Source organism: Saccopteryx bilineata, chromosome 3 (genome assembly GCF_036850765.1).
Source record: "Saccopteryx bilineata isolate mSacBil1 chromosome 3, mSacBil1_pri_phased_curated, whole genome shotgun sequence".
NCBI lineage: Eukaryota > Metazoa > Chordata > Mammalia > Chiroptera > Emballonuridae > Saccopteryx > Saccopteryx bilineata.
This window is the reverse complement of record NC_089492.1, coordinates 244,672,871-244,697,787: the sequence shown is the minus strand read 5'-3', so window position 1 is coordinate 244,697,787 and position 24,917 is coordinate 244,672,871.

Sequence of the window (24,917 nt, the reverse complement as noted above, 5' to 3'; positions counted from 1 at the left end):
TGGAGCAATGACAGCAGAGAGACACAGTGTTATGAGGGAGAAACTGCCGACTGAATAATCTTGTTTGTGGTGGGTCTTTCGCAATTTTTTTGCCCTGAAAAGAAAATTAAGTTTGGAAATCAGAGGCTCTTCTACTTCACTGTGTGGCTCTGAGAAAGGCCCCTCCTCTCTCTGAGTTAAGTTATTTGTTTAAAAAGGGGTAATACATTTTGCCCGACTACCTTACATATCTATTAGGAAGGTACTATTGATCATAGGCTATCCGGATGTAGGGGTTAATAAGGCAGGAACACCATTCCACCACCATGGATACCTCAAATTGTTTCTAATCTAAAACATGAATGAAACAAGTGTAAGCTGGGGCACTGATTTAAAATTAATTACACACACATAAATCTTTGTTGGTCCAATTACAGAGTTGTAATCTCAAACTTTAGAACAGTGAACTTCAATTTACCCAAAGCCAAGCTTTCAGATTATAGCAACAGAGGCTTCCTTTATGCCTTTCAAAGGAATCATTACATCACAGAGTTTATCTCACACTTTGGAAAAAAATGTGCTCCAGCAGGATTGGTTTTTGTTATCCAATCATCCCACAGTGAACATATGTGATATATATTTCATTCAAAATTCCGTAATGCTTTTAAAGCAGTTATACTCTCCTAAGGTTGTTTCTTGTTTTGTATTAGCAGTGATTTAATAGCAGGCCACAAAAGCCAACGGGTTTGCTAAGTCCTCATGCCAGCCTTCCTTCCATGGCTCCTCCATGCCTTGGGATGGATCTGCTAACTCTAGACCCCCAGGCTCCACCAGGCCCACCAGCTTCCAGACAGGCCTCTGCGTTTGCCCCACCTTGGTAACTCTCCCCACTTGCCTGTCTATCAGCTCAGAGCCCTGCTGAGAGGTTAATTTGTTGAAGTTCAGAAAGGTAAGCTTCTGCCCACAGACACATGCAGAAAGGTGAACCTGTAAGATGTGAACTTAGGTTTCTAAGGCACTAAAGCCCATATTTGTTCTTTCTACCATACCCTGCTGATTTATAGAGCCACTGATTTCTCCATAGTGAGAATCTTTTTTTAGTGGGAGCGACCTGTGCTATAGTATTTTATTAAAGGAAAAAAACTATGTTAAAAGATGTTTTGTGATGTGTAGAACAAAGAGGGCTATTTAAATTGAAATCATTTCGCTAGTATCCAAGATCTCTAAATCTCATGCACATTAAGTTTGAATTAACACTAACAAGGGTCTAACAGCTTTGATGCTGTGTTCTTAGATAATTAAATTCTTAGAAAATCGTTCCACATTTGAGGGAGAAACGAAGGACACAGAGAGTTCAGTTTTAATTCAAAGTCACTTACACATTGTTACCTGCTGTTTCCAGGCCTTGAGGGAATCAGCAGGGAGGGGTCGATCTTTAAAATGAGGGTCTCTCAGTCTCTCTCTGTCCAAATTCTAAAGGCGGGGTGGATAGAATTGTCAACTGAGCTCTTCCTAAGCTATCACTTTACTTTGCCATCTGCCATGTGCTAGGAGATCCATCCAGTCCATTTTGCAACCTAAAGCTGATGTTCCTACCAGCACCACCCCATTCCTCACAGCCATGCCCTGCTTTATATGTGTAAAGTGCTTCATAGTTTACCAAGCTCTCTTTAGATTCATTAGTCCATGTGACCCTCACAGCCACCTAAATTTGAAAGATGGCACATTCTTCCAGACTGTCATCCAAAGAGAGACTGACTGGCTGCCCTTAGCACTGAAGAGATGGCATTTACCTAGGATAAATCACCCCAAAGCTAATATTTGACCCCAAAACTTAGTTATGAAATACATCTTGTCTGTCTTAGAAGTGAGCAGGCTTAGGAATATTGACCCTCCCAACAACAAACCTTACAAGAGACTGGTACATCCATGTGAATTCCAAGTTCAGATTTTAGAATGAGAAATAGAAATGCCAGTGGGTGATAATATTTCAATCAGCATGGCTGAGACTTTTTTTCCAGTCAAGTTAGTGGAAGATGGTTTTATTTTAAAGATGAGATGAGATAACTTGCTGTAAATCATTTCACCTTGGAATTCGAGAAAACAACTTTGAACCAGAGTAGAGGGGCTGTTGGCCTTGAGCTAGGTCTGTGTCCCTGTCCTGATTAGTGTTTGGATGGGCACCATGGAGACTTAACCTCACATCTCTCTTTTTAATGTCTTTCTTTGACTAATTCCCCACCTCTACCATGAATTAGTAAGGTATAACTTGATCAGGAGGTAAAATCTGTTACTTTAAAGTGACTTTGTATATTTCTGCTTAGATCTGATATGTGTTGGTTTAGAGTTGGGCCCTCAGACGGTCACATGACTTCCTAGGTTAAGGTAGCATCCTACAACCTGCTTTGTTTACTAGAACACAACTCTTCCAGTTGGTTGAGGTCACAATGACTATCCCCATTTTTCATATGAGAAACTGGACACTGAGAGACTTTGTATAACCCAGTGAAGGTCATACAGCTATAAACAGAGAATCCAGACTTGAATTCACACTTTGGGCTTCAGTTCCCCTGCCCCTTCTACTATATCACAATGCCTATAAATAACAATAATCATAATATTCAATGAACACTGTTTTAAATATTTTAAATATACTAATTCATTTGATCATCACAGCAGTTCTATAAAGTAGTTCTCACTATCATTATTATTTATATTTTCATTTTATACATTATGAAATTGTGGCACAGAGAAACCAACTAACTAGTTCAAGGTCACACAATGAGTCAGTGTCAGAGCCAGGATTTAAACTCAGACAGTTTGGGCCCAGAGTCTGTGCTCTTAAACACATCCTCACAAGTAAAAGAAAGAAGATTGTCCTTGTGAGGAGTTTCAGGAACTGCCAGGAAGGTCTTGGCTTAGTCAAATGTCCTTTCTTCACCTATTGATCAAAGCTAAAATGCTAGCATTGAGGTCTCACTCTGGTTTATAAAAGGGTTGTCTAGGTTCTAAAAATGTAAATAGTGCCTGACCAGGCAGTGGCACAGTGAATAGTGCATCAGAATGGGACACAGAAGACCCAGGTTTGCTCTTATCTTTATTATTTCCTTCCTTCTACTACATTTGGGCTTTACTTGCTGTTCTTTTTTGAGTTCTTTTAGATGCAGGGTTAAGTTGTTTATTTGAGCTTTTTCTAGTGTCTTAAAGTGTGCCTGTAGTGCTATGAACTTCCTTCTCAGTACTGCTTTCGCTGTGTCCCATAAATTTTGAGTTGTTGTATGCTCATTATCATTTGTTTCTAGGAATTTTTTTATTTCTTCTTTGATGTCATTCTTAGTCCATTTGTTATTTAACAACCTGCTATTTAGTTTCCATGTGTTTGAGAATTTTTGAGCTTTTCTGTTGTGGTTGATTTCTAGTTTCATGCCATTGTGATCAGAGAAAGTGTTTGATATGATTTCAATCTTCTTAAATTTGTTGAGACCACTTTTGTGCCCTAACATGTGGTCTATCCTAGAGAATGTACCATGAGCACTTGAAAAGAATGTATATTCTGCTGCTTTAGGGTGAAAGGTTCTGAAGATATCTATTAAATCGAGTTGATCTAGTATGTCCTTTAAGTCTGCTGTTTCTTTGTTAATTTTCTTTCTTGAGGATCTATCTAGTGATATTAGTGGGGTATGAAAATCCCCTGCTATTACAGTATTGCTGTTGATTTTGCTCTTTATATCCATCAAAGTTTGCTTTATATATTTAGGTGCTCCTATATTTGGTGCATAGATATTTATAATAGTTATATCTTCCTGTTGGATTGCTCCCTTTATCATTATGTAGTGGCCTTTTTTATCTCTTACTATATTCTTTGTTTTAAAGTCCATTTTGTCTGATATAAGTATTGCTACCCCAGCTTTTTTTTCATTTCCATTTGCATGAAATATTTTTTTTCCATCCTTTTACCTTCAGCCTATGTGCATCTTTTGTTTTAAGGTGTGTCTCTTGTAGACAGCATATGTACGGGTCCTGTTTTCTTATCCACGCCGCTACCGTATGTCTTTTGATTGGATCATTTAATCCATTTACATTTAAGGTTATTATTGATATGTAGTTGTTTATTGCCATTTTATTCTTTAAAGCTGTATTCCTCTTTTGCTATATTCTTTTCCCACTTTGATCTGTTTACACCATGCCCTTAACATTTCCTGCAGCATTGATTTGGTTGTAATGAATTCCTTGAGGTTTTTTTTTTTTGTCTGGAAAACTTTTTATTTCTCCTTTAATTTTAAATGATAGCCTTGCTGGATAAAGTAGTCTTGGTTGTAGGTTCTTGTTCTGCATTACTTTGAATATTTCTTGCCATTCCCTTCTAGCCTCAAGTGTTTCTGTTGAGAAGTCTGATGTTATCCTGGGCTCTTTGTAGGTGATAGCCTTTTTTTCTCTTGCAGCTTTTAATATTTTCTCTTTATCACTTAGCTTTGGTATTTAATTATGATGTGTCTTGGTGTAGGTTTCTTTGGGTTTCTCTTTAATGGAGTTCTCTGTGCTTCTTGAACTTGTGAGAGTTTCTCTTGCATTAATTTAGGGAAGTTTTCAGCTATGATTTGATTGAACAAAGTCTCTATCCCTTGTTCTTTCTCTTCTTCTTTTTCAGGAACCCCTATAATGCAGATGTCATTTCTCTTTATGTTATCACAGAGCTCTCTAAGAGTTTCCTCAGACTTTTTGAGTCTTTTTTCTGCTCTGCTTCTGTGCCTTTATTTATCGTGTCCTCTAACTTGCTGATTCGATTCTCAGCTTCATCCATCCTGCTTTTAATTCCTTCCATTGTGTTCTTCATTTCTGATATTGTATTTGTCATCTCTGACTGATTCTTTTTAATATTTCAATATCCTTTTTTATACTTGCTATTTCTTTATTTAGGTGTTTATAATGACCATCCATTGTTGTTCTAAGATTACTGAGCATCCTTACAATCATTATTTTGAACTTCACATCCAGAAGTTTGGTTATTTCCATATCAATCAGTTCATTTCCTGGATGTTTCTCTTGTGGTTTCATTTGGATTGCACTTCTCTGTCTTCTCATTGTAGCTATTTGGGTGTTTTGTTTGTAGAGCTGGTTGAGTCTAGGCTTAGTGTTGTCTGCCTCTAATTTTCAATTGTGTTATTTCTAGGTCTTCTTGGGTTGGCATCAGCTATTATTTGTAATCCACTTTTGGATTTGGGCCACTTTGAAGTCTTGGTTTGTTTGTTTTCTTAACAGGTGATTGTCTTGTTTGCTGATCTCAGCAGGGGGCTTATTTGAAATTGCATCCAGGAATGTGGTGGGTGTGACCTGAGACTCTGAAGGCCTTTTCTGCCAGTTCATCTCTCTGGGGGCGGGTTGCTTTCTCAGCTTCAGTAGGGGGAGGTGTATCTCAGATCTCCATGGAGACCTGAATTACTGCCCCTTCTCCCCACTTCTTGTTTCCAGCTGTGTCTTGTTGCACTGATTGGAGCTAGAGAAATGTCTGTATCTCTGTGACTTGGAAGTACTTTTGTATTTTGCTTTGTGGAAGGATCAGCCCCTCCCCCAGTTATGGCTGCCTCCAGCACTGAATGAGTCAGCTTTTTAGGTTGTCACCTGCATTTCTCTCCCCCTCACCATCCATCTCTCTCTCCTTTCTTTTTGGAAGACAAGTGGGCCCTTTTAACACACCTCATTCCCTGGTCACCAGGCAAGTGGCTGTGAGCAGTATTTACTGCTCTTTTCCTTGGAGTGAGAGCCCAGCCTCAGCCCCCCCCCCTCTGTTCCTGTAAGCAGGGGAGATTCAGGTGCTCCTTACCAGGTTTGTTGTGGCTCCTTCTTTGCTCCTTGGTTTTTGAGAGCTGTTCTTGTAGTCCAGATTTGGTTTTTCACGTTGATTGTTCATAAATTAGTTTATAATCCAGTTCGGTGGTGTGAGCTGGGAGTCTGTGCATCTGCCTACTCTGCTGCCATCTTCAGGTCTCCCGAGGACCCAGGTTTGAAACCTCAAGGTCGCTGGCTTGAGCACAGGCTCATCAGCTTGAGCGCAGGGTTGTTGGCTTGAGCATGAGATCACAGACACAACCCCATGGTTGCTGGTTTGAGCCCAAAGGTCACTGCCATGAAGCTCAAGGTCTCTGTCTTGAGCAAGGGGTCACTCAACTCTGCTGTAGCCCCCTGGTTAAGGCACATATGAGAAAACAATCAATGAACAACTAAGGTGCCACAACAAAGAATTGATGCTTCTCATCTCTCTTCTTCCTGTCTGTCTGTCCCTATCTGTCCCTCTCTCTGACTCTTTTTCTGTCTCTGTCAAAAAAAATGCAAATAGTCACTCATCAATTACTCATTTAACTGTGTAGTGGAACACTTGAGGAGATGAAGGTTTTGTGAATGGAGATTATACCACACCAATATCCTATAAAGGGATGGGAAACTCAACCTCTGAATCTAAGAGTCCAAATAAGGAGAAAACTTATATCTACTCTTTAAGATTCTCACATTTATCCAGTGCAGTCATTATTAACTCAGTGAGCAAAATAATGTTTGCAACATGGCAGAGCTTGTAGTGGAGAAATAAGAATTCAAACTCTAACCTGTCTAGTTCCAAAACCAATGCTCTTTCTAACATAGCACGATTGCTCCAAGGACATAAACATTTCATTGAGGTCACAATCACACTCTCTAACTCCCAACTTCCTCCTCTTGAAGGCATCTTTACTTCCCAGAAGTAAAGACTGGAAATCTGTAAGTGAACCAAACTATCAAATGTCAGAAGAATCCGTGTTTAGCAAACAGAATGTGGTGAACATTTCAAGAGAGAGTTTTCCAAATGTTTATTTTTGAAATGCCATTCCCATGAAGCCCTTAATTCAATTACTCCTGGCCACAGTATCCAGCTGATGGCTCAGGAGCCTGTGCAGGCAGTTACTATTAATAGAAGAAACCCAAATAAATGTTCTCTGGTATGGAAAGAGGCTGTCAATTTGCAGGGAGAGGAGGGAAAATCAGAGGGTCAGGAGTGAACATTTCCTGTGTCTCTATAATGGGAAAACACATTCACATTTCCTCAGAATTCTCTCAACAACCCTGCAAAGTGAAAAAACTGCAGTAAAAGAAATTGAAGTTAAGTAACCAGCATGGAGTCACATAGCTTGTAAATGTTGAAGCTAGGTTTTCAGAGTAACATTATCCTTTTCTATGACCTCAGCATTCCCTAGGTTTAGCTTGTCCATGTCCATTTTCAGGCAGCTACAATTTTTATAAAGTTTAGAAAGATTACATTTATGTAGCCACCATTTTTTTTTTTCTGTATTTTTCTGAAGCCAGAAACGGGGAGAGACAGACAGACTCCCGCATGCGCCGGACAGGGATCCACCCGGCACGCCCACCAGGGGGTGACGCTCTGCCCCTCTGGGGCGTCACTCTGTTGCAACCAGAGCCACTCTAGCGCCTGGGCAGAGGCCGAGGAGCCATCCCCAGCGCCCGGGCCATCTTTGCTCCAGTGGAGCCTCGGCTGCGGGAGGGGAAGAGAGAGACAGAGAGGAAGGAGAGGGGAAGGGGTGGAGAAGCAGATGAGCACTTCTCCTGTGTGCCCTGGGTGGGAATTGAACCCAGGACTTCTGCACACCAGGCTGACGCTCTACCACTGAGCCAACCGGCCAGGGCCTGTAGCCACCATTTTTAACAAGTAGTCTTCTCACTGGTACTCTTACTATCCTATGTCTCAGGCTCTAGCTGGTACAATGCCAACATTTCATTGCACTTCTAAAGAAAATACAAAACGTAAAGAACACTATACTAGGCATCTCATGAATAGAAACCATGCCTCATCTGTTCTATGCCACACTGTATTTTCAATGCCTTGTCCAGAGTAGGTACTCAATAAACATGAGAAGGAGGAGAAGACAAAGGAAGAGAAGGAGAAAGGAAAGAGGAGGGAAGGAAGGAAGGAAGGAAGGAAGGAAGGAAGGAAGGAAGGGAGGAAGGAAGGAGGAAGAGAGGAAAGGGGGAAGGGGGAAAGAAGGAAAGGAGGAAGAATTGTAGAAGTAGAAGTAAACTGGTAGGATTTGGGAGCTGATTACATGGGAAGGAATTAGAAAAAAGAAAGAGAAACTAAGAAGAGGCAGACATGGGCCATCAAGAATCTTATTGTCTAGGAGATGAAAGTTATGTCTGTGAATATTTATCATCAGTTTACAGAGTATAATCTTTTAATAAATGAGAAAGAGTTCCAATTATTTTTTATTCCAAAGTTTATATTCAGTTTTAGCACTCAAATTACAAGCAAGGAAAAGATTTAATTTAACTGTACACAAAATTTCTATATTTGTATATGAGAAAATCTGCTGAAATGACTTTTTAATAAGACTCAGGAAAATGCCCCTTGAAAATAAGCAATGAGAAAAAAGTGTATTTGGCTAGTTGATGAATCATCCATGTGTTCATATTTCAGAGTTATGAGCCCAATGCTGTTTTATTGGAACTTGTCTTGCAGTATATTATCAGAGAGTATAATGTAGCTTTGTAGGTTTGATGGTCTTTAAGAAGAAAGCCAAAGACTGGAATGCATACCTTAACCACACTCCAACTTTGTAATCTGATTTTTTTGAATCCTCAGACATGTTGTTACTGAAAACATAACCAAAAATAAATAAATAAGTATAACTACAGAAATCAATTTCCTCATTTAATCAGTTTCTTTGTTAATTCAACCATAAATTAAGTGCTAGAGGAGTCTAATCACATTGTATTTGAATCTTGCATAATATGCATTAATTACAACCTTAGATGTAAATACATTATATGGTATTGTATGTATTTTTAGTTTATCACATTTTAAAAAAGTTATAGCTGCTTATTGTAGATGTGACTTTATTTCTCCAAACACATATAAGAAGAAAACTACAATCTGACTGATCAGTTTAGGAAACTGACTGATATCTTTGGAACAAGATAATCTATTCAACTCTACTAGTTCTTGGTTAGTGACTGAAGCAGCTCCTCCTAGACACAGTACAAGTCTTCCCCAATATCTAGTTGCCCTGACAGCACAGAAGAGAGTGCTTATGAGTCAGTTACATTATAAGTGATACAAAACTCTGGTAAGTTGATTGTAGGTCAGCCCAATCTTGACTTCTATTCTGCAGACCTTCAGAGGAGTAATAGAAAATGGGTCTCCTATGTTTCCCATTTTATAATGGAAGAACCAAGTCTTTCTTGATTTAGAAGTGGAGTTATAAAGGGTATGAGGTAGCTATCCATAAACCAATATAATATTTTTTGAAGATGATCATTAGCTGTCCAGATGAGAGAAAAGTCATCTTTGTGGTTTGAAGTCCCAGAATATGATACTGTTTATCCTTTCACTCATTGAACAATGTATGCCTATCATGCACCAAGAATTAAGTTGAGCACTGAAAATTCAAAGATGAATATACAAAAAGAATCTTTATCTTCAAAGAGAGATCAGTCTGGTAGAGGAGACAGAATATACTGTAATCAAATTATGTCAATATTGTGTTGCAAGTGCCTTAATAAAGATATGTGAAAAGAATAGTAATGAGGACAAAGGATAGAGATGACAACTCATTGGTAGGGAAAGGACATTAATGGAAAGAAGAGAAGTTGCAAAGCTGGGTCTTGAAAGATGAAAGGGGAGCACAATTCAAAGAAAGATCCAAGGAGATTTTAGTTAGATGGAAAAGCATGTTTAAAGATGAGGACCATTACTTGGTATGTACAAGGGATTGTAAGTAATTCCTAGGGGGTAGCAGTGCTAAGATTGGATAGGAAAGAATGGGTCAGTTTATGGAGAAGCCAACACACACACACACACACACACACACACACACACACACACACACCATATATATGTAGAGAGAGAGTATATAGAATATATACATAGAGAGAGAGAGTATAACTTAATTTTCATAAACCTGAGATAGTACTATTCATTATCCTAAATATACAGAAAAAGACACTGAAACACATCAATGCTACATAGCTGGGATTAACTGCATGAAAATATAATCTGATTCTAGAGCTTTGTCTCTTTATCATAGACGAGAGTTTTGATTTTATCCTTAGGCTATAGAGAAGAATTCCAAAGAGAGAAATGTTATGGCTAGAGTAGGTTTAAGAAAAATCTCTCAAAACACACTGTGTAGAATGAATTAAAGAAGGGTGTCTGGAGGCAGAAAACCACTTTGAAGACCAGCATTAATCATTAGGGCAATATAATGAAGGAAATATGGTTTCCCTAGTGCAATTAAGTGATTTACCCAAGTTGACATAGGTCCCACCTTAGGTGGGACCAGAAAGCAGGTTCCTGGACTCTGCTACATCATACTGCATTACTCATGATTCTATTAAATATGGAATTGAAAGTAAAGACCCTCTATTCCAATCTACAGTTGGAGCCCAAAGTAACAGAACTTAGAGTTGGAAGAAATCTTAGGTTAATGCAGTACATCTGTCTTCTTCAGTCAGGAGTTCCTCATCACGGTGAGACAATGGTACATTCTTTGCCTGAATTTATTATCACTAACCATCTTTCAAATGATTAACAACATTTACCCAGTAAATATTTATTAAGCATCTATTGTGGTTAAGGCACTGTGTTTGATGCTATAGATACAACGCACAAAGCCAATAGTTTCCTCTGGGAACTTGCAATATAATATTAAAACTTCTTTCTCTGTAACATCCACCTATTGTCCCTAATTCTGCTCCCTTGAACTACACAGAGTAAACATGCTATTCAGCATGGTAACATTTCAAATACAATAGTAAAAGATCAGCTCTAAAGTGTTTCTTTGTTTCTTTTCTAAGTTAGACAGTTTCTTCAACAGTTTTTCATATACGGCAGTCAAATCTGCCAATGGCTACTCAGTTTATGATGAAGAAATTGTGAAATATTATTGAAAAAAATACAGCATCTCTCACTATTAGCAGAGACCAAGACTGACAGAAATCAAATGAGTTATAATCAGAAAGATTGTAGATGTTGGTGCTTTGAGGCATCTGATCCCTAGGAATGGACTCTATTAGAATTCAAATCATAGATTAAATTTAAAATAAAAATGCCTTAAAATACATGCATGTATATTCAATATTAAAACAAAGTTACTATATTAATTCTAGGAATCAGAAGCCTTTGGTTGAAAATAATATTAGAAAGTAGTTGGAGGAGTCCTCTCTCCATAAAGACAGAAAATCCAAAAACTCATAAAAACACACCAATAACTAGTGTCATGATAGTGACAAATTATTTAAGAATTGCTCATTAACTATAAGCATTGGACTGCTTGACAATATAATCAATGTTCTAGCCATATCATGCCCATCATATCCTAAAAAGAATGATTTCCCAGTCTTTCCCAGCTATCTCCACTCTGATTCCAAAAAGGGAGATCTGTTTCAAATTAAACATTGGGGGCCCTGGCCGGTTGGCTCAGTGGTAGAGCATCGTGCAGGAGTCCCGGGTTCGATTCCCGGCCAGGGCACACAGGAGAAGTGCCCATCTGCTTCTCCACTCCTCCCCCCCTCCTTCCTCTCTGTCTCTCTCTTCCCCTCCCGCAGCCAAGGCTCCATTGGAGCAAAGATGGCCTGGGTGCTGAGGATGGCTCTGTGGCCTCTGCCTCAGGTGCTAGAGTGGCTCTGGTTGCAACAGAGCAATGCCCCGGATGGGCAGAGCATCACCCCCTGGTGGGCGTGCCGGGTGGATCCCGGTTGGGCGCATGCGGGAGTCTGTCTGACTGCCTCCCTATTTCTGGCTTTGGAAAAATACAAAAAAATAAAATTAAATTAAACATTGGGCAGCCATCCTCATCTTAAATGAATTTCTTCCATATTATAATTTTCACTACAAACCATAATTCTCAGAATTAAAAACAAATAAAATTGGAATCAGAAAGAAAGACAAAATGGTGGTGCAATGAATTTGAAGGAGTATAATTTCCACAGTGAAATTTTAAAATTTCCAGAGATTATAGAAGAGGAAACACAGAATTCCACAGCAATAAATCCTGAGAACTGTTCTTTATATACACTTTATCTGATTAGAGTGTTCAGGAACCTCGAGAGGAAGGTGAAGAGGGAACAGCCTGTCTTATTTCAGCACTAAACAAATGTGCAGTAGACACAAGAATCTGTGCATCAATCTGCCATCCAGCTGCAGCTATGTTAAAGGAATTAGACCAGCTTGTCAGTGAACAGAAATGGGATAAAGGGCAATCCAAATATCACATTTGTTGACAAACACTAGATCTGAATAGATCCCTTTATTAATGGAGGAATAAATGGCAAACAACAATATCAACATGGAAACTGTAAAAGAGTGCTATACAATAAGGGAAAAGGAATTATGAATTCAGAAGACTTCTGGAAATTATCTGTACATGAACTCTAAAAGAAGTGAATTTGGAAATTTATTTGGCATCCTCATTGTATACAAAAAAAGTATCATCTCCATGAAACCAGAGCCCAGATCCACAAGAAGAGAAAAATGGAAGTAAACTAAGAATGTAACAAGATTAAAGTCTGCATTGGAAGTAGTAAAGAATAGAACAACACTAAAAGGACAAAATAGGTAAAAATAATAACAAAGAAGGTGAAAAAGAAGACAGTAGAGAAGCATCTAATCTAAGAATTATAGGCTTGTCTGATGAGCAATTGAGGACAATGGAAAGAAACAATAATCAGAAGTAATAATTGAGAAACAGAGCAATAATCAAAGATATAATTGAGGAAATTTTTTCTGAAATAAAAAGAAAAAAATGACAACCAATTGAGCCTATAATTTAGAAGAACTTATTATATTTTAGGTAATATCAGTTAATAGCAGAGTCACACCTATGTAGAGCCTAGAAAGAATGGTGGTTTACACAGCTCTACGAATAAATTGTGGTAAATATTTTGGTGCTCACATGTGTATGTTCATTCCTCTTCCAGGAAGGCATTTCATATATATTTACCTAAATTTATATGTAGTCTATATCTATCTATCTATCTATCTATCTATCTATCTATCTATCTATCTATCTATCATCTATCTATCTACCTATCTACCTACCTATCTAAATATCTCCTATTTATATTCTTTCATAGCTTTCTTTTTTCAATTAACAATGTGTCACATTTTCTGGAGTCTTTAAGTATTCTAAAATACTTTCATAGTGGTTCATCATGTCATAAATTATTTAATGTTTTATTGTTGGTCACTAAATAACTCAATTTTTTCATAATTATAAATATAACTTATATACTTTTCTACAAACAACTACATTTCTATTAGACAAATTTGTCAAAATTTTTTTCTTTTATTTTTTAAAGTTTTTATTTGTTCATTTTAGAGAGGAGAGAGAGAAAGAGAAAGGAGAGAAAGTGGGGAGGAACAGGAAGCATCAACCCCCATATGTGCTTTGACCAGGCAAACCCAAGGATTCAAACTGGTGACAACAGCATTCTAGGTCGACACTTTATTCACTGCGCCACCTCAGGCCAGGCCCAAATTTGTCAAACTTAAATTGCTAGAATAAATAATACAGACAATAATTTTTAATTATAAATTTAAAAATTCTAAATGTTCCCTGATCAAACAGAAACTTCAGTTTCTTTCAAGTTGACCCCTGCAGGTTCGCTGCAGACTTCTCTCCAATATTTCAAGACAGAAGACAATGAAGAAAAGTCCAGAGAGTTCAAGGAGAAAAAGTTGCAACTCAGAATTTTTATTATGAGCTAAACTGTCATAATGTGTGAAGGAAAAAAAAAAGCTCAAATAATATGCCACTTATGTATCCCTACCTAAAAATAAAACTGAAAATTTCCTGAAGAATAACCCTTACTGACTTCAAATTGCATGAACTATAAGGCCCAAGAATGAGAAGATTTGATTTAGAAGAAAAGACATATAATCTATCTAAAATTAAGACAATGATATATGTTAGAAAGACCATTTCAGAATGTTCTAGAAATATTGAAAATAATCTAAATATCTAACAGAGCTAGAATTAAAAAATGGATTAAATAATTATTATGTGTTTATAAACATTTTCAATGACATGGAAAAATATTATAAAGTTAATAAAAAAACAAAACAAGATTCAGATTTATATAAAGAGAATGATCTACCCACGTAAAGGGAAATCAAACCCAATGTTTAAAAGACCAGAAAAAATCCAAAATCTTAAGATAGGTTGATTCTGCTTAGTGAAATTTGAATATTTTTCCCTTTCTTTACACTTTTTTTAACTTACAAAATTTGTATAATGAGGATCACTTTTATAATCACAAGAGATATATATGAGTTAAAAAGTTTTGATTAAATACCTTTAACTGGCCAAAGTGATGGTGAGACCTAAAAATGATAATTTTTGTAAACTATTCATAAGCCTAGTAAAATAAACTATTTTATGTTGGGTTCTCTTTCAATCAGCCAATCTGCAAATGGCTTTTATAACTGTAATGTAGTTTATGTACAATTTTAAATTCTTTATTTTCCACTCAATCTTTCTCCATAAACACATGCATACATTTCCACTCAGAGAGGTATCACATTTGGCATGTAAATCATCCCATCATGTATATGCTCTAATTTATATACCCATTTTTCCCATTGTGGGGCATTTAGGCATTGGCTATTTGTCATGATGACAAATGCCTCAACTTTGTGCTCAGAGCTTTTTCCTTCGTTTTCATACTTCCCTTGGGATACTCACCAGAATTGTAATTATTGTACATGAGGGAATGCATAAGCATTTTTATGGGTTTTGGTGTGTGTTGCCAGATCACCTTCTAAAATACATGAAGTCTATGTATTATTAATATTTTCTTACAGAGGAAAAAAATGAAGCAAAGGAAAAGCCCTCTGGAGTTCTTGAACATTAAACTTTAGAAGAGACCTTGGAGATCAGCAGTCTAGTGCACTTCTAATTTTAGAGGAAGATACAGAAATTTAGAGGAGTCACTGATTCCAGAACTCAAAGGAAGTTTCCTACACAACAAAGATCAAACTTAGGTCTCTTGACCACAGGGCTTCTTTCATGCTACCAAGCCTATGTAATTTCTTTCTCCTTCCTCATTCCTCTTTCAGGAGCTAGCAAGGAAGGGAAGACAACTGTTTATTTCAGTGTAAAGCAGCAGGGGAAGTGAAATTTGTTTCAGATCAGACCCTTGCTCTGCTACATAGAACTAGTCTCATTTTGCTCAATCTTTTGGGCCTTCAGTTTTCTAATCCGTAAATTGAAGATATGAATGCTATGTCCCTCTCACTCGGTTTTCGTAAATATTAAAGATAATATTTGTGGGGGCACCCCTAGCTCCTCTTGTACTTTTATGAAGGTTAGCAAAATATCTCTCCCTCTAACAAGATACAAAGGCTAGAGTGCACCATTTGTGGACAGACAGTAACTTTATGCTCTTGGTTACATGGTTAGAAAAAGGGGCTCTTTCTTGTGGGGGACACAGCCCATGCAGGGCGTGCAGTGTAGGGAGCTTAACACAGGATGCTGTCAGCCCATATTTGTCTCTTTGTTCTGGAGCCTTCGTGTTCAGGGGAAATCTGCACAATGACACAGTGAGACCCAATCCATGGTAGACATCATTCTTATTGTTATTCTCATTATTAGGGGGAGGGGAGAAAATTTCCTTGAGATACTCACCCCATCTGTCCTAGCTCCACAAAAGTGAAGGCACAGAGTGTTTATTGGCACGTGAGAGTTAAACAGGGGGCCGAACCCCACTGCTGTAAAGGCCATCAAGGCCAAATGTGTGCCCTGACCTTCATTAATTCAAGCTTTGCACTTCTGCTGAGGGACTGTAGTTTGCCTGATGCATCTGTTCTTCCTAATTTGGCCTGTTTGGGTAACAAAGCTCCCAGCGATCATCTAAACCTCATTTGATGCACCTGTGAACAATTCATTATATTAATATAACAGCAGGGGAGAAGCACAGACACTAATAAATAGACTTTAGCTGCCAGGACTCCTTGTTGCAGCCACAGAGGCCCCTTCCTTCTCTCTCTGTTGTGTCCCAGCCCTCGGCCTCACTGGGGAGGGCCCATGGACATAAGGAGGGTGTACTTCACACTGTCAGCATTCACATCTAGCCAGAGGTAAACATATCAATTAATGGTCTCTTCTCAAGCTCTCTAGAATTTTGAGCTTGTCTGATCTGAAAAATTTGTTCTTAGTTAGAAATGGAGTGCCAGTGTACTTTGAACAGTATTTGGTGACTGTCCTCATGGTCGACCCTCCATTTATCAACATGAATCTGTACCATGGCGACACAGAGAACGATTGGTCAAAGTCTTCATTTTGTTGACTCTCAGTACTTTTGCACTGGCCTAATGTTGGAGAGAGTTTTCCCTTTTCCATCACTTTAAAAATACAAATATATGGTTTGTAATGTTCTATTTTAATGCTCCTTAGAAAACATGGCTTGCCCCCCCCCCAATATAACCCACTCAACTTCAAACTGAAATATGTAGTTCTGAAAACCAAAATCAATCTACCAATGTTCCAATTTATGACCCTCCTGCCTCGGTAAACAATTTCCTGGCTTTCTCTTCCAGGCCTATCTCTCCCCACTTCCAGTCTTGCTGGCTTCATACTCGAGTAGGAAAAGGAAACCATTTGCAGTTCTTCTCAGACGTCATGCTACTCCTTGCCCCTGTGTGTTTGCCCAAGCTGTGCCCTCTGCCAGGAATGCTGCCCACTGCTCAGTTTGCCTTGTTACATCCTACTCATGCTTTCACTTTCTGCTCATGCTCCTATGCATGCCTCTATCATCACATCAAATATCTTCTGTCGTAATTATCAGTTATGTTCTTAACCCCACATCCAGTAGTGCAAACTCCATAAATGCAGGGACGAGGCTTAGTCATATTTGTAGCCGCAGTGGATGAATAAAACCAAGCATGGCTTTTTGTTGGGGGATGACTGGGTGGAGGAGAAAGGAATAGTAAAGGATTAATTGATGGTAAGGGGTGTTCTCCTGTTGTACAAGGGTGGAGAATACTAGCCCAATATCAGACTTCCCTGCTGATTATTGGCTGTGTGAGCTTAGACAAGTCACTTCACCTCTTTAGGCCTTTGTTTGTCAGTATATACAAAATTTTGGGTGAATTGGTGCTTTTTATTATTTTTTTAGTTTTATTTAGAAAAGTAAATTTAACAGGTGACATAGATCAATAAGAGTACATAGGTTTCAGGTAAATATTTCTATAGCATTTGAACTGTTGATTGTGTTATGTGTTCATCACCCAAAGTCAAACATTGTCACAGTGTATTTGTGTCTCTTTACTCCCCTCCCCTCCAAGCACCTCTCTTCCAGTGCCCCTCCCGTAACCACTTCACTTTTACCTATGTCCATGAGTGTCAGTTTTATATCCCACCTATGTGTGAAGTCATACAGTTCTTAGCTTTCTCTGATTTACTTACTTAGTTCAATGTTCTTAAGTTCCATCCATGTTGTCATAAATGGAAATATGTCATCATTTTTTATGGTTGAGTAGCATTCCATTGTATATATGTACCACATCTTCTTTATCCAATCTTCTTATCAAGAGACACTTGGGTTCTTTTTCATGTCTTGGCCACTGTGAATAATACTGTGCTGAATTGGTGCTTTTTTTTTTATATACAAGGACAGAGAGAGAGTTAGAGAGAGGGATAGACAGGAACTGACAGACAAGAACAGAGAGAGATGAGAAGCATCAATCACCAGTTTTTCGATGTGACACATTAGTTGTTCATTGATTGCTTTCTCATATGTGCCTTGACCACGGGCCTTCAGCAGATCAAGTAACCCCTTGTTCATGCCAGCAACCTTGGGTCCAAGCTGGTGAGCTTTTTGCTCAAACCAGATGAGCCCTCGCTCAAGCTGGCGACCTCGGGGTCTCAAACCTGTGTCCTCTGCATCCCAGTTCAACACTCTATTCACTGCACCACTGCCTGGTCAGGCAGAATTGGTGCTTTTTAAACTATGATTTTTGGAGCTCCAGGGATTCTGGAAGCATGAAATTTACCCACAAGGAAAGTGGGTAAAACAACACCAGTATCTTCCTGGTCATTTGAGGAACAAGGTCTATGTCTTTAACCATTGGCCTCAGAAAATAGTTAACAACTACTGAAAACTGCCAGATGCTCTAAATGCATTAACTCATTTCCTTCTTAGAACAATCATCTGACAAGCCAGTATTGTTTTCATTTTTAAAATGAGGAACTGAAGTACAGAGAAGTTAAATAACATGCACATGGACATACAGCTCCGGAGTGAAAGAATAAGATTTGAACCCCAAGTAAGGGGCCTCCCGGGTCTAATGTCTGCTTTTTTTTATTATTGAGCTGAGGATATAGCACTTAAATAAAAAGAGAGCTGAGTATATGATGTAATGTTTGCAAACCACTAAGCCAGTAATGCAAAATGAATGGCCTAAAAGCAGAGTCCAGAAAAGGCTATAATCAATTTGGCTTGGCATGTTCAAAAAGGCTGCTTGAGGAGGCAAAACTTTAGCTAAATTCCCAAACATGAGTGGAACCTAGATAAATGGATAAGTGAGGGAGAGTTATTAGATCTAGCACAAAGGGAATAGAATGGAACGAAATGGAATGGAATGGAACGGAACGGAATAGAACGGAACAGAACAGAACAAAATAGAATAGAATGTGGTGTGATATATAAAGCAAATATATATACCAAACTTAAAGACAGTAAGGGTTTTATATTCTATCTTTAAAAGGCATACACAGGATCTACTCAGGGTCTGAGTCCCAGCTGTACTGCTTATCAACTCGCTACTCTGGACAGTTCCCTTGGCTCTGATGAACCTCAGTCTCCCCATCTTTAAAGCAGGATTAGTGATAGTGACTTGTATGTAATAAGATGTGCGGTTTATAATGCATTATAAAGGCACCAATGTTATTGCTATGTTTGGGCATATTTTAAATATTTTCAGAAGTACCTATACTGTAAAAAGTGTGTACATATGATTCTTGAAATAACAATAAGACTGTTTATATTGAGAGTATTAGATTTTTATCATCATATGATATAGGTTGGCCTCAACAGAGGCATAGAGAAGAAATGCCCAAAATTGATTCTCAGAGGCAAGGGGGAAGAGCTGTAGGATGTGTGCTTCTTATGCTCCTGTTGTCCCAATCTGTTGATGGCCTGGGCAGCAATTTTCTAACAGCCTTTGCACACACAGTACATATCTCAGTGACTGATTTCAAGAGCTATTCTTTGAACTTCCTGCAGCACTTAGCTTAGCATCAAGATTCAAGGGCATTTTGTTGGTTTCTATTCCATTTTACTTTACTGTACTCTTCTGTTCTTTTGTTTCTATTCTCTTCTATTCATTCATTCATTTATAAAATATTTATTGATAACTGTTTTGTGTCAGGCACTATGTTATGTTCATGGATACAGAAATAAATAAGACCTAACACTTTTTTGCAAATAACTGATAAATTTTGAGTCAGATACAGACATGTGAACAACAAATGTTTGCTACATCTTTACATTGGAAAGCTTCTTATGTACAAAATAGGCTACATTCTAGGTGTAAAGGAAGCCTGGCATACAAACTTGGGAGAAAACACCAAGAAGCTCAGCCATCCTGATCTTGAATTATTCTTAGCTTCTCAATAAATGAAAAGAAATTATTCATGACATGAGCACATACAAATACACACTAAACTAAATGTCATAGACTATCCAAATAACCCTTACAACACTACATATAGGTCTTATCACTACCCCCATTTTAAAGATGCAAAAACTGAGACTTAAGAGAAGTAGGTTAAGCAACTTGCCAAAGGTTATTTGCCATGTTCTCTTTCACCTCTTAACCCTTTCTTATATGCTGTCTCTCTGCTTAGAATATGCTACCTCCCTGTTCTTCACTGTTCCCTCTTACACATCTACTCAAATGCCTAGATTGCTCTTAAATTCCACATATTCTCCCAGATTTAGTTTAAAAATCAGTCTCCAAATAGCTATCTTTGATCTTCCATTACACTATGTCTCATAATACATGTGTTTGGCAAACTTTGCTTATCATTGTGTGCTGGAGTTGCTTGTAAAATATTTCTCTCCTCCACCCAACATAATTTCTACCTTAGCTATTCTGCCTTAGATTAGTTTCATTTTTAGTACCTTACAAGAGACCAGCCAAGGGCTTGGTACATTGAAGACTTCAATAAATACTTCTCACATGAAAGAAGTGGGGGGAGGTATATTAAACACGTCAAACAGCCATCAAATTCAAAAGATCTACAAGCACTTAATAAGAAATTCTTCCTGGGGTCTTATCATATGGTTTTTACCGATGGGAAAAGGACAGCTGATTGGTGAATGGCACCAGTTACCTCGGGCACATTGACATTTGTTGTACTGCAGGGAATTTCTCTTAGTACAATATTTCCAGGGAGGAGCAGGTAAATATTGAGACAAGATACACATCAAGTTTTTTTTTTCTTTCTGTGAACCACTGTACAATAATCAATCCCAGAGATAACAAAGGCATTTGTTAACAGCTCCATCTCCTTTTCAAAGCTTAGTTCTCATTCTGGAAACGTTACAAAACTAAAAAAAAAAAAATGTTAGCAGATTGCAACTACTTGTCAGAGGAAAAGAAAATCCAAAAGGCACTAAGCAATAGCTCAGCTTTTTTACATACAGATAGGCTTTCTGTCCTCCAGTTCATCAAAATTCCTGATGGAGTGGCTGTAGAAATGGAAAGTGAGGGTTTTAAAAGCAGATTAAATAAGAAAAACTCAGCCCAGGAGAGAAATCTCCTTGCACAGTCCTCTGGTTTTAAGGTTCTACTTCCACAGACAAGAGTTTATGGCTGAAGACATAGATTTCCTTTTATCAGAGAAGTTGGCACATCAAATGTGTTGTTACTATTAATATGTTTGAGTGAACTATGCTAGATTTTGAGGGCAAAACTTTGTTTCATTTACCACTGTGCCTTTTCCTCCCTGGGTAGCTCACAGAAGGTGCCCAGTGTATATTCCCCGAGCAGACGAATGAATGACATGAATAAACATTCAGTGAGTGAATCCAGTGCAGCCCCTGCTTGGGAGAGCTAACTCAATTATTCTTGGATGAATTTCTGTAGAATTTCTATGACATACTTTTGAAACTTGCCTATGCAAACATATTAATATAGTTAAAAATTCTTTTCAAAATATGAAATCAAAATTGGGGATGGATTTTACTTTTATTCCTTCTGAAGAAAAGATGCTTTTAATTTTGTGTTAAAGCTGTGATATGATAAAGCCCAGTTGTCTCTGCATCTCACTGAGCTTTCCAACAGAAGCTTAATACGTATGTGTAGGCAGAACAAATGAATAAATGAGCAAATGAATAAATGAATGGGTTGTTCTGTCACCTCAACTTTTCTTAGTATCTGAGAGAGCAGAGAGAAATGAATGAAAAGACCAGTTTGAAACAAGCACACACTATCTTCACCAGAACTGATGACTCCTGATTCAATAGCCAGTGGACAGAGCTTCATTGAGTCTAAATATTTTAAACCCCAGATGACATCTCTATGTACTAAGTTCTCTTCTTGGAAGCTGATAAAACATTTTGGGAACCCGACCTAAGTGTTCCTTTATCTCTAGTGAGCCAGGAGAGTACAAGACCCTGGGTAAGGACCAAGCCCAGCCATTTGTTCCTGGCCCCAAGGCATACTGATTGCATGGCCAATCTTAGAGTCACTGTCAGTAGAATCTGACTGTATAGTCATCTCCAATCATTGAATTGTGGCTACATTAGGCCTGAAGGGATATCCCAACCCTCCTTGATCTGTTCAAAACATTCAGCTATCTTATTAGAGACCAGTTGGAGTTTGCGATTTTGGTGGGCACATCAAAGAAATGAACTTATATTTTTGAGGTCGACTGACTGCATGGAGTCTTTCTTCTTCATCTTCAGCCAATCTTCTTGTTTCTTATAAGCTTAATCTTCCCATCCTTTCTTATTTTTTGAGAGTTAGGGCACTTGGAAATAAAATAATTCAAATTATGGTTTTGCCATAAGGTTTCAGACAGTGGAAAAAAAACATATGCCCTTTGAGCCCATCTGGTCATCCACAATGTAGGGACAATAATGCTTCTGTATCAGAGCTTGAGGAAAGATCATATTAATTAATCATTTTCAAACCTAAATATTTATGCATTAATTTTTGATTGAGGCATAACAAATTACCATACATTTACCAGCTTAAAACAATATCCAGTTATTCTCTTACAGTTCTATAGATGAGAAGTCTAAGCTGGGTTCTCTGCTTAGGGTTTCACAAGCCCAAAGTCAAGGTGTTGCCAGGCTATGTTCTTATCTAAAGGCTCTGGGGAACCCCAATAAATTTTTTAAAAGCTAAAAATAAATTTTAAATAAAGGCTCTAGAGAAGAATCAGCTTCCAAGCTCATTTAGGTTGTTGGCAGAGCTTAATTCCATGTGGTTACAGGATCAATGTTCCAGTTTCTTCTCCAGCTATCCACCGGACACTCTTCTCAGTCCACAAGGCCATCTGCATTTTTTCTTCTGTGAACCACCTCACCTTCTAGTTAACAACATGGTGCATCAACTTTTCACATTTGAAATCTAACTTCCCCTGCCATAAGTCAGAGAAAACTTTTAAAGAGTTTGTGGATGACATTAGAGTAATGGTGGCATAAGAAATACTCCTGAACTCTCCCCTTGAAATTTTAACAAATTGAACAGCTATAACACAGCAAAGAAACCCCTGCTGGGTTCACAGGTATGTCTGAAAAATCTGTGCACTTAATGGACTAACAATGAGAAAGGTTGAAAAGCGGGCAGAAGATAAAATACACTCCAATTGGTCCAGAGAAGAGGGAAATTCAGAGTGACTGTTTTTTTTTTTTCCTCACCTGGACTACAGGGAGGATGGAAGCATGGGCTGTCTGGATATTTTTCTGCTGGGATACAGAGAAGGAAGCCTGGAGTTCCTGGGCCTCCTTTTATTGAGAGGAGTGGAGAGATTGAGGAGAAGAAGGGGAGATACTATACCAAAGTGGCAGCAGAACAAGGGGTCATGGTCAGTGTTCCCATGGTCTGCCCATAGCCCTCACTTGGCAAAGAGAGAGAGAAAATTAAAGTGCAGCCACTCACCCTCCCAGATCCTGCTTCTCTCACTTCATGGGTACAAAGAGTGACAGAGACAAACACCACAGTTAATTCTCCAGTGCTACTCTCTCCTATGAAGAACAGAGGTACTCTGCATCTGGCCCTCTGTTCTGTTGAGACATGGGAAGGAGTGCCCAGAGGCCTAGGATTGCTATTGCTAAAGCTGTAAAGCCATAAAGCCCTCCCAACATGCCCACCCACCAATGTGACTGCAGCCCTGCCTACACCATTGTGACAGCAACATCTCAGCAGAGGGTAGCCTAGGAATTTCACAGAGCTAAAAATTATAACACAGCAATATGTACTGGAAGAAAAGAGTAACCTCTCAAAACTGAAATTTATTTATTTTTCTTCTTTTCTTTTCTTTCCTTTATTTCTCTTTTGAATTCCATTTTCTTTAATTTTTATAGTTTTTATTCATATTTTTGTGGGTATTTTGTTTAGTTTTTTTCTTGGTTTTTGGTCTTTGTTTTCTGTGGTTTTTCTTTTTTACTTGCCATTATTTCTTAAATTTTTATATTTTTATTGTATTTTTTATTTTTAAAATAGTTTTTTGTTAGAGTTCTTAGTAATACCATTATCAAATGCCATCAAGGAATAATAAATCAAATACTGTGGCTACACAAGACAGAGACATAGTTTAGAATAACAATAAAAAATATCAAGAAAAGAAAATCTCAATCACATGGAAACCTTGGAGTTAATCAATAGTAAACTTAAAATTGAAATTCTGAAAATACTCACAAGAAGCTAGAAAACACAAAAAGGCAACTTAATGAGCTCAAAAGCAGAATAAATACTTCACCAAGGAGATTGAAACTTAAAAAACAGAGATAAAGAACTCAATACATTAATTGAAAACTGAGGTAGCAAGTTTAGTGAATAGAACAAATCAGATAGAGAAAAGAATCAGTGACATTGAAAATAGGCAACTAGAGATGCTACAGAGAGGAGCATTAGATGTCAAATCATGGATTTAAAAAATGAGAGTGGTCTACAAGAATTGTCTGACTCTATCAGAAAGAGCAATATAAGAATAATGGGTATATCAGAAGAAGACGAGAAGGAGAAAGGAATAGAGAGACTATTCAAACAAATAATTGATGAGAACTTCCCAAGCCTATGGATAGAATTAGAGCCTCAATTCCAAAAAGCAAACAGAACAGTAGTGACCTCAACCCAAACAGACTTAATCCAAGATGCATCATAATAAAATTGTCAAAAATTAATGACAAAGAAAGAATCCTAAAGGCATCTAGGGAAAAGAAGAACATAACCTATTAAGGAAGGCCAATTAGGTTATCATCAGACTTCTCAGCAGAAAATTTACAAGCCAGAAGAGAACAGACCCAAACATTCAAAGTACTGAAAGAGAGGAATTATCAGCCAAGAATACTATATCCATCAAAGTTATCCTTCAAACATGAAGGAGAAATAAAATCTTTTGCAGACATACAGATGCTGAGGGAATTGATCACCAGAAAACCCCAACTGCAAAAAATACTGAAGGGGGTTATTTGACCAGATACAAAGAACAAAAACAAATCAAAACTACAAGTAAAAGCTCCAACAAGGTCACAATAAAAACAAAGATAATCTATGACAACAGTAACATAACAGGGGAGAGGATAAAGATCTGCAGTAGTAAAGGGGGATAAAGTGCAGAATCACTTGTAAGACAAAGGACTCTTGTACATATGACAATTTTTCTCTTAATAACTTAATGGTAACCACCCACAAAAAAGCCACTACTGGAACACACAGATAAAAA